The 16308-nt window shown below is 38.8% G+C and overlaps 1 protein-coding gene across 2 annotated transcripts in view; it reads left to right on the forward strand.

Moving 5' to 3' along the window:
* THADA (THADA armadillo repeat containing) overlaps positions 1 to 16308 on the forward strand; it is a 169586-nt gene that overhangs the window by 140853 nt on the left and 12425 nt on the right. The gene's annotated exons all lie outside the window — the stretch shown is intronic.

Raw genomic sequence — 16308 nt, forward strand, 5'->3', positions numbered from 1 at the left:
TATTAGACCTTGAAATCCATTTAGATCCAAATCAACAGAGACAATTCTCAGCACACCCACAATGTGCTTTCGAGGATGTGGGCCTTTTTGTCTGCATGCCCTAGTTTACTCAACCCTGTTAATTTTAAAATAGCCACAAAACTTGAGTAGGCTTAACTAATTAATGTGCTTCGCTTTGAGAGTCTTTGCTGACGCATTCTTCCATGTGTTGTGAATAAATTAGAATTTGCTGCCAAGCTCATCTCTCTCTGGTGGTCCCTACTGGTCTATGCTACTCAGTAACGCCTGTACCAACTTGTCTGCAGTCAGTTCAAATTAGTTGGCCATCTCCATGTGAACTTCTGCTAGACTGGATATAAAGCAGCTCTGTGATTTACAAAAAAAAAAAAAAAATTAAAGGTAGTGAAAATATATGTTTGCCACTACTGTACATAGCAGTAGCCAGGAATGTGCTCATGTGGCAGTTGTGTTTCTGAGCTGGCACTGTTCAGGCACAGTGCTATGGGATAGGAGAAGGTAAAAGGAGGGGTGTGTTACAGACGGCTTTCATCTTCCTGTTAAATCGCACAGCTCTGATTCCAGCACTCTCATCACAGCTCTGGCAATTTATCTAGTCCCAGCTACAGCTCTCTTGAGTATCAAGAGGCTCTGCATGTGTGTGCCTCAGGTCCCTGATGCTGGCCTTTTGGGGGCATCCTCAAATGTCTCAAGATGGTACTTTCTCTGGAAATAATACAATGCTGGATTTTCTCTCTGGCTCCTTCTGTCTTCTCCCTTCTTCTTGTTCTATCCCTGTGCCAAAGGATATTGCCCTGTAACTGGATGAGGGCTCTGTCCTACTAATTAATACTAAGGTCACATCAGCGCTTGCTGTTTTAACTTATCACTTTGTAAAGCAGAAGTGGCCATAATCGAGGCTATAACATCATAATTGGTTTTTATTTGCTATGTTCCTAATTAGGAAGGGACTCCCTCCCCAAACTTACATTAACCCCTTAGTTACACTTAGTTGTGCCTTCCTGTTCTTTCACTTAAACTGCTTTTAATGAAATCAGTGTCTTTCATCTGTGACTAGCAAAGAATGCTGCTTTTGAAAAGATAGAATCCAGTTTCTTTCTGCCTCCATTTTACATTTCCATATTATTGTTCCTCCCTGTGATCTCTTTTTTCCCCACTAAACTCCTTTCACTTTTTATGCTTTGCTTTCTAGCTTTTGGGGGAGCAGGGCAAGGAGTTTTGCCCCTGTGGCTTTTGTTTACAACCGGATTAAAATAAGTTTACCTTTGAATGTTGTTTGTTACTTCCATTTACCCCCTTTCTTTTCGTGTGCACGTGAGAGTATGCAGTACGTTTGGGTCTGGGGTTTAGACATTTCATGGATGACCAGTGCTCTCTGTCCTGGCAATTTTTAAATTACATTTGAATATCTGCTTTTTTTTATCAGTTTTCATACCTTGAAAGTCTGCTCTTTCATCACAGCACTGATTTTAAGGTATCTAAGCTGATACACTGAAATTCATTAGAAGCCATAAAACAGCTCAATAAACCTTTTATTTGATAACAAATTGCTGGATATCTTACATTGACTGACTTGTCATTGCCATTATACGATGACAAATAAGTATTGTGGCCCAGCAGTTTTATAATGAGATCAGAAAGAAAGATGACTCAAGAGATCAGAAAGAGGAATGGATGTTTAGAAACCCATTTTCATACGTTCTGTAATTGTTTCAGTTTTATTTCATTCCCATTACCACTAGCTAACATGAGAGAGTAAAGAGACTATTATAATTTCAGCTTCATTTGTGCATCAAAAATTTTTATGTCCTAGTAGCCATTATATTTCCAGAAATACTGCACTGTAGAAATAGGTTATGGTGTGTTTCACCATACTGCCATGAATTTGCTGTACACAGAGTGGGAATGCTGCTCACAAAATCCAAGCATTGGACTTGCCAGAAATTTTGGCACTAGCATCATTATATGCAGTCTTCACAAAATTCTCTCTCTTGCTGCATACGCAGCAAGTAAGGTAGTAGGCTGTAGCTGCCGACAGAAGAACTAACTCTATTGTCAGTTTAGGGAATCAACACCTTAAGTGTTTTGTTTATATGTGATATCCAAAGGAATCCCTGATTATAGCCTGACAACTGCCCCTGCCCTTCATGCATGACACAAGCTGGCATCTGGTTCTCCTGTGAAAGAGTGGAGTGTGAGAGGGTGTATACTTGGGTCTAACAGCTGGACCGAGACTGCATTTGTATTCTGCTTCAGTAGAGTAAGATGTGTGAAGTTGGACTGTTGTTAATTATAACAAAATTATTTGCGTAGATTGTTCATATAGTTGTTATAGGACATTTTTCCTTTACATACATGTTGCTGAACAACAGTACAAATGTGTAGCAGTATGACAGTGTCAAATAATAGGTATTTTCAGGTCATTTATAGGTGGTGAAACTGGAGGCAAATGATCCTGTCTATTAGTGTGGTTTCACTTCCAGTAACAGCTCCTATCTTGTGTAATTCTTTGAAATGTTATGTGAGCTCCTGGAAGCGAATATGAGCTTGGTTTCTTGTTATTCCCTCACGGCTTTTAGTGAGGGCAAAACACCGAGTTTCCTCAAGTAGCTAATCCATATAGTTTTGGATCACTCGGATCATGAGAGCAGTAACCTTGCAGAGTCTGAAACGCAGGGTAACAAATGTGATACAAGAACCCTGTGAAAATTGCAGCCCCTATTTTCATTTGAAAGGAGAAAAGCTCAGAAGACCAAAGACTGATACAACAGCAGGGCTCCTATCCTCGCTTTACCTTACCCTCCCTGCCCCAAGAAAACCCCTACAAAACCTGTTACTTTTTACAGAAGGCAAGGACTTCCACTGTTAGCAGTAAAGTTCATTTTTTTTATTTTCTTTTTTTCATACAGAGAAGCTTGATTTAATTTTGTAATATGTGTAAAAGCTCATAATTAGGAGGGGAAGTTACCGAGGTTGGCTGACAGCAGTCATTTTCTGAGCAGAGCAGGTCAAACAGAATCCCATCTCACTCGAAAGGAGAAAACCTTTTGTTTTCCTTGCTAAAAATACCAACTTAGCAAGTAGTTAAGGTTTTCCTAATAACTTGAACAATATAAACCCCATCTGTAACTCAGGGTATTGTATGTACACTTTGTTGTTGTTTCCTCATGCATTAAGGTGTAAACTTCTAGGGGATTGTTTTATTCCTTTCAGTAAGAGGGAGGGTACAGGAAGTATTGTATTCAGTGTAAATGTAGAATAGCTGCTTTGAAATCTAATTAAATTAGTGACCCATGGCTGTGTAAAGTCTAGACCTATTCACAGCAGCATTTCTTATCCAAGAGGGTTACTCCTTACAAGAAAGAAGATCATTTAAGTCAGGGAAACAGGAGTTTTCTTTCTCTACTGATGATCGCTTTACTGAATATCCTAAAAAATTAAAGTGACTCAGTGCTAGAACAAAAACCTGTATTCATTGGTGTCATTTTCCTCTATGGCTTTTTTTAATCTAGAGAAGCGTTACCTTAAGTAAAGTTATAAGCTTGTCAGTATTAGAGAAGTTTGAATAAACTATTTTTTACTCTTATAGCTAAGCCAGTGCAATTCTATAAAATTCCATATAAAAAAAAAAATTTAGTCAGCTTAACCTTTATGTTGGTGAATTACCAAATGGTAATTTGGTACCAATTGGCTTAAGAGCATTTTTAGTGTTGTCAGCATTAGCACCAATTTAGCTGATTTTTAAAACTGAGCTGAATCAAGCTTAGATGACCAATTAGATTCACAGACATGAGTAAATCTTTTGAAAGTGCCTGAATGATTTAGCAGCCTAAATATTCTTCTAGAGCATAATTTAGGCCTTTGGGAACCTTCTGCTATATTTATTGTGAAATAGCAGCATAGGATAGAGATGAGCAAGTTAGCTCATGGACTGGAAGTTGTGTGGCTGCAGCACAAGCTAGATAAATGGCTCAGTCTGAGCACCACCATCACTGGATGCGTTGTAAGCATCTTTGAAAATCCCATCATTGAATGCGTTGTAAGCATCTTTGAAAATCAGTCCAATGTTGTTGTTGTTATTTCCCTTAGTTCTTGAATAATTCTGAGAATAGGATTGGGGCTATAATTGATGGAGTCAGTTTTGAACATATTGCTGATTTAATCCACTGGCCAAAAATTCAACTACATTAATCCTGTTCCTTCTGTTCCCATGTCACATGCTTAAGAAATAAGCAATAGATGATACTCATGTGCCAGGAGTTTCTGAACAAAAGGCAATGCAAAGCTCTCTTTTCTTCTCTTGATGGTTGTTCCCTTCCTGATAGATTCTACTCTTTATCTATAGAAAAAATAACCAGTGAAAAGGACAAATGTCCTATTTTTTGATTTACCATCAAGAAAACGTTAGCTGGCTGGTTTAAAGAAGCTGACTCCCCCTTCTGAAGGGCATCCTCTTGGGAAGGGGGTGGCACTGTTCTACAGAGCAGATTGGGTTGAGATTCTTTTGGAAGTCTTCATTGCTGGGCATTGACCTGTGTTTTAGTGGCCCATAGTGTCTCAGCCCTATGTTACTCTATCAGACTAAATGTATGTAAGAGCCTTTCAGCAACTTTTATTTTGCTTATGGACTAGAGAGTATATATGTGAGTAAAGGAGAAGTTAAAATATGCTGCTTGGGGGGGGGAAGGAGGGAGAAAAAATATCACTTAATTAGATGAAAGAACTAAAACATTTTCAAGGTGATTTTGAATTCCTTTCTAGGCTTTAGCATTTGACTGAGTAGGACCTTTCTCTTTGTGAACCATGCTGTCTCCCTGGCATGAAGAAAAGCAAAGCTGCTTGTTTCTTGTGCCTCTGTTTTTTTTCACACATCATGAATATAGAAGGTAAATTAAAAATAAACTTCTTCATTAATCTAGAGTAGGTGTCTCTATCATGAAGGTGCATGCAAGAAGGCTTATCTGCATGGGATTTTTTGGGGCGGGTGGTAGTGTAAATAAGCCTTAGCAGAGGTAGGAAAGGAGAAGTTAAGAGAAGATCAGACTAACTATATTAACATTTGAAAGAGATGAGGAGAGAAGAAATCCTGCTCAGATTTATATTTCTTGTTCCTATCCTCTAAAAATCTTCCTCAGTGAACCTAAAGCTGTGCAGAAGTTTTCATACGTACGTGCCCTAAGAAGATCTAGTAAATCACTTGAGTGAAAGATAAGAGAGGACACAGTCCGTGTGATGTTAATGCAGCACAATGGTCTGGCATTCATCATCAACACCACAGGTGATAGCAAATCATGGGTGACTGGCACGATCCCAAAACTTGTACCCCAAATGTCCTTTACGACTGATCCATGAAGTATTTCAGATTTAACCTGTTCCAGTTGCTAGTTAAACAGCTAAGAGTAACTGCTGGGCAAACCTAAAATGCTAAAAATACCATTGTCATTGGTAGTGTTCAGCTGCATGATAAAAGCATCCCACATACTGCACAGGAAACAGTAAAGAAAGAGATTTTATTTTAATTGTTGCCTCAAATGCTTATTGGCATTTGAAACTGTGTTTTCAAACTATTACTTGAACTACATGCAAACTTTGGCCATAGCAAAAGGAGCTTTTCTTCCACATGTTTACCATTGGGTAAATATGTTAAATAGATTTCTTAAAGCATCAGTTCATCAGCATGTTGAGTTAACCCTCCTCTCCCCAAACCTAACTGCTTACTTACAAAGTGCTAAGTCCATGCTGTGGGAATGGGGCAGGAGAGTAACTGGGGGTTACAACCTGTGCACCACTGCTGTGTGCAGTACCCAAGTTGTAAGTCGCTGTGTCTCTCTCTCGATGAAGCATAGAAAGGAGAGATGCTAACAAGATGTTCAGAACTCTCCTTTTCATATGACTTAGGTGTTCATCCTCTTGCCAAAGTGGGGAACAGATTCACCATTTTTTGCTCTATTTCTGTGTTGCCGTAGCCTTCTAGTGCAGCGAATGGGAGGACTGCGGTGAATAAAACAAGTGTCAGGTTACTCTGATCCTGGATAAAGACTAATAGGGTTCAACTTTTCTCATGCACTGGATGACTTGCCCTGATGTTCAGGTTAGGCTAATAGACCTCTGAGGCCCCAAACAACTCCTTTAGTTGTGGCTCCTAAAACCAGTTCTAGCAGCTGCCTGGCTTTGAGAAATAAGTGGTAATTATCTGTACGTAAACTAGGGAACTGCATGCATGCAAACTGGTTTGAGGATGCATTAACTGGAGTCTGTGGCAGGATCATAGGGGATAGATTTCCTTTTCTTGATGTAAGTCAGACTTGTGCATTTTCTTCTCTATTCAGAGATTTGAATTTCTTTTCTATTTAGAGATTTGATGGAGGGGTTACAAAAAGCACGAAGTCAGAACTTGGCTGCAGAAAGAGCTGTGCTGAAACTGCTGTCTGGAGCTCTTCCACTAGCCAGCCTGAAAATGGAGGTTGTTAGTTAGTGTGGTGGATGGTTACAGCTGCATACAGAAGATTGAACATCTTCATTGTAGATACATGACATCAGCTGCTATGGCGTGGAAAGTTAAGAGCTTCCCACAATTGGATCAATTTCAGGCCATTCCTACTGCCCTGGGTAGGAAAAACCAGCAAACTGGAAATAGCATTTTAAAAGTACTTATTGCCATCCATGATATTTAAGCTACTTTGAGAGTCTCTTATAATTTTGGAATCTGTTGGTCAGAAAAATCTCCCCGTCAGATCTTGTGATATGCCACGGGTTGCTTGGGAACAGTCCAGAAATTCTCACAGCATCGTCTGGATTACTAATGGAAAACTGCTAATCATGTTAGGCAAAATATGTTTATGTTCCTTGTACTGGGGACAAGTGGAAGGAAAGTTAATGCAATTTTTTTTCTGGGATCAGCTCCAGGATTTCTTCTGCTTTGACAGTATTCTTGATAACTGCATTCTGGTAACTAGATGTGCAGCTCACGAAAAAGAACTGGATTTCTAAACCTGCTGTGAAAGAGGAGTGTTTTAAGCTGAATGTTAGGATTGAAATGGGAGGTGGCATTTATCCAAATGGCCTTTAAGCAGTGGAAAGCAGAAAAGGCACATAGACAAGACCCATCTAAGGAGAAGAGAGTATGATAAAGACGTGATACAATCAAAAGCAGAAGAAACTCACAGCAAAGCAGAACTGCTCCTGTTGCAGAAGGAGATGATTTTCCACAAATGAAATTTATTTTTAAAAGATTGTATATGGAGTCTATGTAATAGCCTATGTTAAAAGCAATACTTCTTGCAGCCTCAGTGGAGAGGTGTAAAGTAGTGGCAGCAGTTTGCGGTATTGTATTCAAACATGGTGTAGGACTGTATTCAGAGACACTGTAAGGCGGTGACGTCTCTTTGGTTATATTAGATAAGGCATGTTGAGGACAGGAGGAAAGGTCAAACAGCTGCCTGCGTATTCTGGGAATCCTCTGAAGTGAGTCCTAGCGAGGGAGGCAGTGGGTGTGCTGCCGAGAATTACTAGAACACTCTGCACAGTGAAGTGCACTAGATGTTACTGAAAAGTACTGTAAACTGTGGAAGGTAACATCAGCGATAATGTATTTACGCTATCTGTAATTGTAGGATCATAAGAAGAATAGGGTTCACAAAGAAAAAGGACAGCATCCTCCTTAAAATGTTGAATGTTCAGCCTTCTGCTTAAGGGACTATACCTCTGGTTGCATCTTTTTTCCCTTCCATGCTTTCAATGGTGAATACTTCCTTATGCACACACACAGAGTAGGATTTATGCAGGAAGACAAACGTGTAACGATGACCATTTAAATCCTGGCAAACTAAATAGATGGTAAATACCTGTGCTAGTTAGTGACTACCTGATGACTATGGTGACCTTAAATGTAAGAAGTTTGTTCCAGAAAGCAAAATGACACGTGGTAGAGATTATGAAATATTTAGTGTGGCTAGAAGCTATAATTTGGGGGTTTTACATCTGTAATAGTTCTAAGAAGGTAGCAATTACAGGTCAGTTGCAAGGATGAAAGAGTTGAGGTCTAGGAGTGTAAATGAATTCATCTGGTCTCTCTGCTGGAATAAATTTAGGGCTGTTTCAGGAGCAGATTTGACCTGTAGCCTAGTCGTATCATATTTTTATGCTAATAGGTATATTTTGGGTCTTTGTAATAATATTTATTTTATATCTGACATTCTGGTTTTATACCCTAAAAATATCTCCTATTGTTATGAAAACTTTTGGAAGATCTAATTGGGAAGTAATTGAGGTCTCTTAGATTACATATGTAATATGATTGTTTCCTGGTTTAATGGAGACTCTTGAATAATGTTTAGCTGTTGTCCCTAGGTACAGAGGAGAAGTTGGCTTACAAAGACAGAAAACCAGCTTAAATATTTTTGTTCAGAAAACTCTTTGATAATTACCTTTTGGCTCAGGGACCCAACACTGAATATATTGACTGCCTTTTTTTTTTCTTTCTGATGCCAGTTCTTTTCTCTTTAGTCACAAAGCCAGTGTAGAGGAAGGCTGTTCACTATCCACAGCTTACCTACTAAGCTTGGAGTCTCTGTGTCTGGGTAAAATATTAATGAAGAACCATTTACTTGAAACCAAAGTGAATTCACACTCTCCAGCAGTTTTTTATGAAGCTTCCTAAGCTTATGAAACCAGGTTTTCTGATACATGCTGTAAAAGTGTTGTCCCTGTTAGCTTCACAAGTGTGTCCCCTTTTGATTCAAGCAAAATAGCACCATTATTGATATTCCTCTGCTTTTAAAACATTGCACTTCATTTCTTACAGGTATCTATGGTATTTTAGTGTTTAAAAAACCCAAACAAACTGTGTGTGTTTCTTTTATTGGTTTGCTTTTTACTCCTGGATTCATTATAGAAAAAGTAAGTAGCAGTGTTAATTATCTTCATTGAAAAAATAGTTTTGCAAGCCAGACCAGTAAACTGTGCAAAACCAGCCTCTCCAGGAGTAAACAAAAACTGAAGGACTGATTGCATTCTTCTGAACAGAGCTATTCTGTGCTTGCTCTGAATGAGCTGGAAGTGCAGAAGAGCTAGTGCTTTGGAACAAAAGTACTCTGTTCACAAGAGTGTGAAAGAATGTCAAGGAATGCCGGGTGAAAATAAATTGTATTGTCCACCCTATATGGACCAGTTCTTACAGCTAGGTCATGAAGAGTTGTAGTGGATTTTTGTTGGTTTGGTTTCTTGTTTGCTTTTTGTAGCTGGCATTCTGCATTGCTAATTGTGGGCATGCTAAGACTTAACAAAAATGTTCAGCTTTTTAATCATATCTAGACTTCTGAAACATGATTTTAACAGATTTATTTAGAGACATAATAGAGGTTCATGATATATGAAGATTGCAGGACCTGGCTTACAATCTGTATGACATTTTGCTACTGTATTGAGCTCTTGTTATACCAAGGTTCAAATGTATTATTTGAATAAATGGACTCCAATTTTATTGGTTCGAAAAACTGAAATGAAACTTGCAATAATGATGTTGTAGCTTGTCCTTCATCTGTAAAAATGAAGTCTGGGCACAAATTGTATTGTTTTTCTGACCAGTTGTTGCAGTTCTCTAATTTTATTAATATTGCTCTTTCTGTTTCACTGCTGCTATGAAAGGGTAAAGCTGTCCCAAGAGATTTCTTTTTGAAAGACCAATGGCTGCAGACCTGAGCAATTTGATATAGGGGACAGTTATTTTAAAAAAAAAAAAAAAAAAAAAAAAATTAACCTAGATTGTGTTGCAAAACAGCCAGCCAAACAACAATAGAAAAGAAATCCTGTTACTTCAAGAAGAATTGTTTAATGATTAGGAATTGGGAAAAGGGAATAGGGGAAGAACAAGACTGGAGGAATGAAAGGGAGTTGCATAAAATTTAAAGAAATAATTTCCTTTTATAGGGAGCTCACTTTCTCAGAGCATCCGACCAGGGGTTAGACACGGTTGAAAAATCAGGATATGGAAGTTGGTGGTAACTTTTTGATCATTCATTACCTGGCACGGGTTAAAGCTGGAACAAACGGGGTGCTACTCTAACTGGGACTGCGCACAAAAAGGCTTTAGTTACCCATAACCTGCAACTGCCCCCTTCCTCCTCAGATTGCTTACGATGCAGAAGTCCAAATGAATATGGCCCAGCATCTCTGATGTTTTTGGTATCCTGAATATTAACTTCACGTACAGTGCTGTTGAGGACCGTATTCTAGAAGTTCTGATCTGAAAGATTTGGGAGAGCGCTGGGTAGGCACACCCATACACACATGGCGTTCTTTATAAAGGCTGAGATGGGATACCTGCTGCAGTCATGTGATGGGCTGGAAAGCTTGCTAAATTTTACAAGTTTTCAATGAATTATTTCCATACCCTTGTTACTTCATAGCCCTAAATGCGCAAAACTTTAAAAGTCTATCTGTCTCAGTACTGTAGACATCTAGTTTGTTCATATTTAAGCTAAATGTATGAAATGTTAATTTAAATATCTATATGATACATAGAAAGAATACAAAAATGTATGCTGTGAAGTGCATGTATAATGCTATGGGAAATAAATATTTTTTGTAAATGTTTTGCTTATAGAAAACTCTAATCAACAGCTGTGGAGAATGAAGGTCTCTGTCTTTCAGCAGCAGAGATGAACAGATATCAACGGTGCAAATTTCCTCTTGTTCTGCCCTTTGCATCATATCATATCACCTCTGCAAGAATGATACTGAAAACCTGTGCAGAGCCCTACGCAAAATATTTGTCCCATACACGGCCCATGCGCCATTTCAAGGCGTGCATGTGGGATATTGATACTTATTTGCCACATTATTTTGCATTGAGAGGTATTTCACCAAGAATGAGGAGACGATACATTTCTGCAAGCAGATTTTTGCACACAGAATTTCATTTGTGTATGTGTGGGTGGAAGTGAGGTAGGGAATATAAATACCTTTTCAAACTAACCTAAACCACCAGCTTGTTTTCACATAAGTCAGCACTCAGCATTTTTAATGACCAAGATAGTGCCTACCTGTGCCAGAGTCAAAGCAGCACCCTAGAATGAAAAGTGTTTGTATTGTATTACTGATTCCCTGAGCCATAGCCTTCCCACTGATTTGGTTGCTTTAATTCCTGGTGTGTTGATGGGGGGGTGGGAAGCAGTTGTGGGACACAATGGGCTCTTACTTCAAAACCTAAGATGTGTAAAGCTCAACATCTTTTTTTTTTCTATAATCAGTTCCAAATGAGCTCTTACAAAGGGAACTCAGAACTGGCTTGGTTGAACAAATTGATTTCTCATGCATGAGGAAGGCAAGTTAAACATCCTTGGGAAGCCTAGAAATTTAAATTTTGAGAATTAGACTTTTTATAAAGGGCTTTTGATTTGTTAGATTTAGAGCAAGACTGTTGAAATCACCTCGAGGAGCAGAATTATTTATGGCAGTTGCTTACAGTACCAGTGTAATGCCACTTTCGCATGTTTTTAATTTTGTTCCTTTGCATGGTCTGTGCTGTGTTAATGATCACCTTGTCATGCTAGCAGTGGAAAACGGTTTTATAAATAATTCTCACTGGTAAGATGAAAGTGTTAACAGAAATACTTTAGTGAAGGTCTTGATTAACTTACACACTTGGCTTGATCACAGTGGAGGTTAGACTTGCAATATCTTGTTACCAGGACTAATAAAACCCATTCATTTTTTCATGTACTATGTTAATTACCTTTTTACTTTCCCTCCTGTGCAGACACACACAAGCTGATTTCATATTTGTGTTGAAGACCACAGTTACAGTTTGTAGACTTCTGCTTGCTGTGTTTATAAGTTCATACCCAAACAAAACTAACCTTCCCTAATTCCAGAATCTGTATATTGTATTTTGTAATACTAGAACTTCAAGACTGTAGATCATTACACTTAGGTGCTCAGCTTAACCTACTTTTGCTGTAAACAGCAGAAGATAGTTTGGGTTTTTTTAATTTTATTTTATTTTATTTTATTTTATTTTATTTTATTTTATTTTATTTTATTTTATTTTATTTCCTCATACTTACTGAAAGCTCTCTGTCTAATGTACAGGCATTAAGAAGCACAACTAAGAATTAAATTTCCAGAATATCTTTCCTCTTTAATTCAAATTCCCCAAAGGTACATTATTCAAGTAAATCACCATATTGCAATATAGTATACTAGCATCCCATATTCCATCACCACCACCTCTCAGAAGCGTCAGGAAAACAGGTATGTGCCATGTTCTCTGAAGCCTAGTAGCATTGGATCAAATAACCTGTGTTAATGGATAAGTCAAGGGCCTTTCAGAAAAGATGTTCCCAATATTGATTTCCTTCTCCTAAAGTAACGTGTGTTGCGTAGATGAGTTTAATTAGGCAAGATCATACTGAGATGGGAAATAGTCTCTCAGGTTATATACCAAAGTACAGAGGACTTGATTCTTTGGAGCCAATGACTTCACGCTCCCCCTAATGCAAGGTCAGCACAGACCTTGGAGTGCAAATATAGTGGGGTATAAGGAGAGCCCAGGGATAAACGGGATCTCAGGGTGCAACGGTACTTATATATACGAACTGAATTCTTTTCTGTGCTGGTCTGTAAAACACATCAGTAGTTTCATTTCAAATTCATAGAAGTAGTAGAGGCAATACAGGCAGCCCTTGCTTGTTAGCTGCCTTCTTTTGCGATGTGTTTTAATTTTTGGCATGATTATCTCTGTGATGCTATGGAAGGCTGTCACAGAGTAAAGGTAAATTCTCCAAATCAGAGGATTTTACCTGAATCTCACGGTTAGTGGTGAAGGCTCAACTAGTGCCATCCATGGCAAGGTGAAGTAGAATATGGCCTTTCCTGAAGCAAACTCATTTGAAATATGCGGATGGGAAAATAAGATATTAAAGACAGAAAGAGTCTTTATGTTAAAGACATATATGTCTATGTTAAAAATATATGCTAGTGTGGAGTGTAACTGCAAATGGCATTATTTATGTAAAAGAAAAGGAAAAAAAGTTCCTTGAGCAGTGAAATGAAGGGAGCTTGGGGTTTTGTTTTTTTTTTTTTTTTCATGTGTTTGTTTTTCAGATAAGTGGATTTTCTCATGTCTGATGACTGAAGTTTCAGCCTTTCACTAGGCAGGACAGCAATAGGTCTCTCTTCTTTAACTGGCTGGCTAGTTTCATAGAAACAAGACTTAATATTTTGGATTCCCTTATCCTTTTTGTTAGACTGGATTGAAATTGTACAGCTGGTTCAGAAGTTGTGGTGGGAAACGTGTACACAGAAGCATGCCTGCTGATTTCCTTATTTTGTTAAAAAATGGGACAAAAATCCCTTTGATGTTGTTTATTCTTGTAGATTGCCAGTCTGATCGAATAAAATATACCAGAGGTGTTATTAATTTGAGTGCTCCCTTCATCTCTACTTGCCCTCCCACTTCATCCTCCGTGTTTGTTGCACCTTTTCAACAGACCTTGAATTGACTTCTGTAAACTTACTGCCTTCTGCTTTTCTGTCTCCATCTCCTCTTTATAATTTGTTTTGTAAATTACATTGTGTGAACTGTATATTTTTATAAGGAGGGTTGATGATCTGTTGTTAGGGTTGCCTAACACTTCTCATTATAAAATCCTGTTTTTCAGCTACTTGTGTTAATCCTTACTAGTTGGTACTGAGATTTTTCCATACTGTGAGTATTTTTTTTTTCACTTTAATTATTTGTTTTTATTACAGCAGACATGATTCTACATAGGAAATTAGGGGAAAATGCTATCTTTACACAGGCTACGAAAAAAAAATTGAAGGCCTTTTCTTTGAATGCCGTTAAACGTGTATGCTTTGGAAAAAGATATTTTTGGTAAAATAGTACAAATTTGGCTGAGAAATAGGACTCTAAAATGCTATACTTTATATATATATATATATATATATATTCAGTAGAGACTGAAAGGAGCCTAAAAGCTAAAACCTCTGAAGATTTTTGTGTTCACTAAGCAGCTTTAATTTCTCTGCTCCTGAAATGCTTACCTGCATTCCCAGCAGGGCTACTGAGGATGCTCTGGGCCAGGAATGCCGTGCCTCAGAAGGACTCTGCAGCGGCGGCTGTGGGCAGCTCTGGGGCAGGCTGCATCTAGGCACTTGAAATGAAAACTCCTGTGCTTTCAGTAATACCTGCGGGTCATCAGCTAAATGGGGAGGAATGAGACATCAGTTCTGGTTAGGGAAGGGAAAAAAGCTAAATCAGAAAAATTCAGTGGACTGCTGAAAGAGTCAGGCTGAACCCCTGAGAGTTAGGGAATGGGAGGTGATGCTCAGTCTGGTTAGGGGAGGAGACTTGCTCTTGCCAATGTGAGAGGAGGGCATAAAGGAGGAGAAAGATCTTTGATTAAAGTTGTGGCAAAAGGGAGACTGAACTGGGTCCAAAAGAGGAAGAATGTGGGGAAGAAGCAGATTTAACAAAGGAGATAAAAGGGGAACTTTTCTGCATTTTGGAAGACAGTGGGACTGAAGGTAGTTACGAGGCTGACTGTCAAACCCAGAGCTGAACTCGTCAAGATATTTAGACCTGTGTTGAGATACTGTGGGGTCTGGTGGCTAGGACTACGTAGAAGACACTGGAACAGTGCTATGGGGTACACTTCCTATCTGCAGCGATGCTACCATTTCCTGTTATTCCGTTAGTTGCAAGAGGCAGGTGCCTGAGCAGTCAGCTTTGTGGCTCCACTGTTTCTCTGACTCATGAGCTTCAATATAATGTCATGTTATTTGGGTAAGGTATAGATTTTTTTTTTTCCTTTTTTGAAACTTGGAAGATTACACATATACATTGCCACTTCCCCCTCCACCCTTTCCCCACACTAAGAATATTTGTAGGATTGCAAAGCCAAGTATCCAAAAATGGAGAAGCACAACTTTAATTCAGCCTCATTGTGCTGTGTGTATTAAGGAGCAAGGATTAGCTACGCTATCACTGTTTGGGTTTTTTTACAGTTGTTCTTTTATAATTCAATAGACAAGACAAATTTTCTCAGGAACACACAGTATAGGAAACTATCATCTCCAACAGTGTTCCCTCAGTTGCAAAGTTGAAAGTGATAGTAAGACCAGGATCACAAGAAGGGATATGCCAAAGCCATTTAGTGTTGCTCTTGTGATTTGCAGTCTATCCCTGCCTCTCCCAGAGACCTGTTTTGTGCAGGTAAGCAAGTCACTCCAACCAGAGTTTGGAAGGGTGGTCACTAGTTTGCTGAGTGCTTAGCTAGATACCTTGGAGGCATAAATTGCAGGAGTTCAGAGCACATACAGCTGAAGCCAGAGTGAAATGCATGTTGAATATTAAAGCATTATGGGATGCTGACTCCTCAGTGAAACAGGTCATAATGTCTCAGATCAGACATCTAAAATCAGTCAAGATTTTTTAAACTTCATGGCTGTCTACTCTGCCTGCAGAATAGATAGTGCCGTTTCTTCTTTCTGTGGACATCGTATAAGTACAGGTGATTTGTGAAGCACTCCATCTCATGATGAATGACTGAGAGTCACAGGTTACTTAGCCATTCTGTCTTCCTTGCCTGTTCAGAATATTCTGGAATATTTGCAATGAGAAAGGTTCAAAGCCATGTGTTAAATGTGGAGAGGATAGGAGGAGAGGTTTCTTCCCACTGACTGGGAAGTCCCTGGTGTTGCGTAGTTCATGTTTGCATTAATACGTGAGACACAAATGTTTTCACTTTTGTGGTATCTTGTGCAAGGACCACTTACATTCAGCACATCAGTATATTGTGGAAGCACTCACAGCACTTAGTTCCTTCTCAGTTGAAGAGACACAAACCAATTCCTCAAAGGACTTTGAAGGAAATGGAAAAGACAAATGTAAAATCTGTATTAGACAAGTACATTGATACCTATATTAGACTTTCTATTGAAGAACTCTGATTACTGGTTGAATAATAATTATCAGTCATAAGAGTCTGTGTATATATTCATATTATATGCAAGACTAAGCAGCTCCTACTCCTCCCCTAAATTTACTTGGAAGAAGGCCTCAAAGTAATTCATACAAACCATGTTATGATTTACTGATCCACCTGAGCGTGCCAAGGCCTCCGGAATCGTGTTGTGTCTGATGAAGATGCAGAGAAGTTGCAGGCAGCCACCCCACAGATGTCTGGGATAGAGAGATACCATCCAAGTCACTTGGCCCTGCTAGAGGATGCCCTGATGACAGCTAGAAGTTTCCTAGCAAGTCTTGACCCAGCTGTTACACGTTTA

Source organism: Ciconia boyciana, chromosome 3 (genome assembly GCF_034638445.1).
Source record: "Ciconia boyciana chromosome 3, ASM3463844v1, whole genome shotgun sequence".
In the NCBI taxonomy this organism is placed as follows: domain Eukaryota; kingdom Metazoa; phylum Chordata; class Aves; order Ciconiiformes; family Ciconiidae; genus Ciconia; species Ciconia boyciana.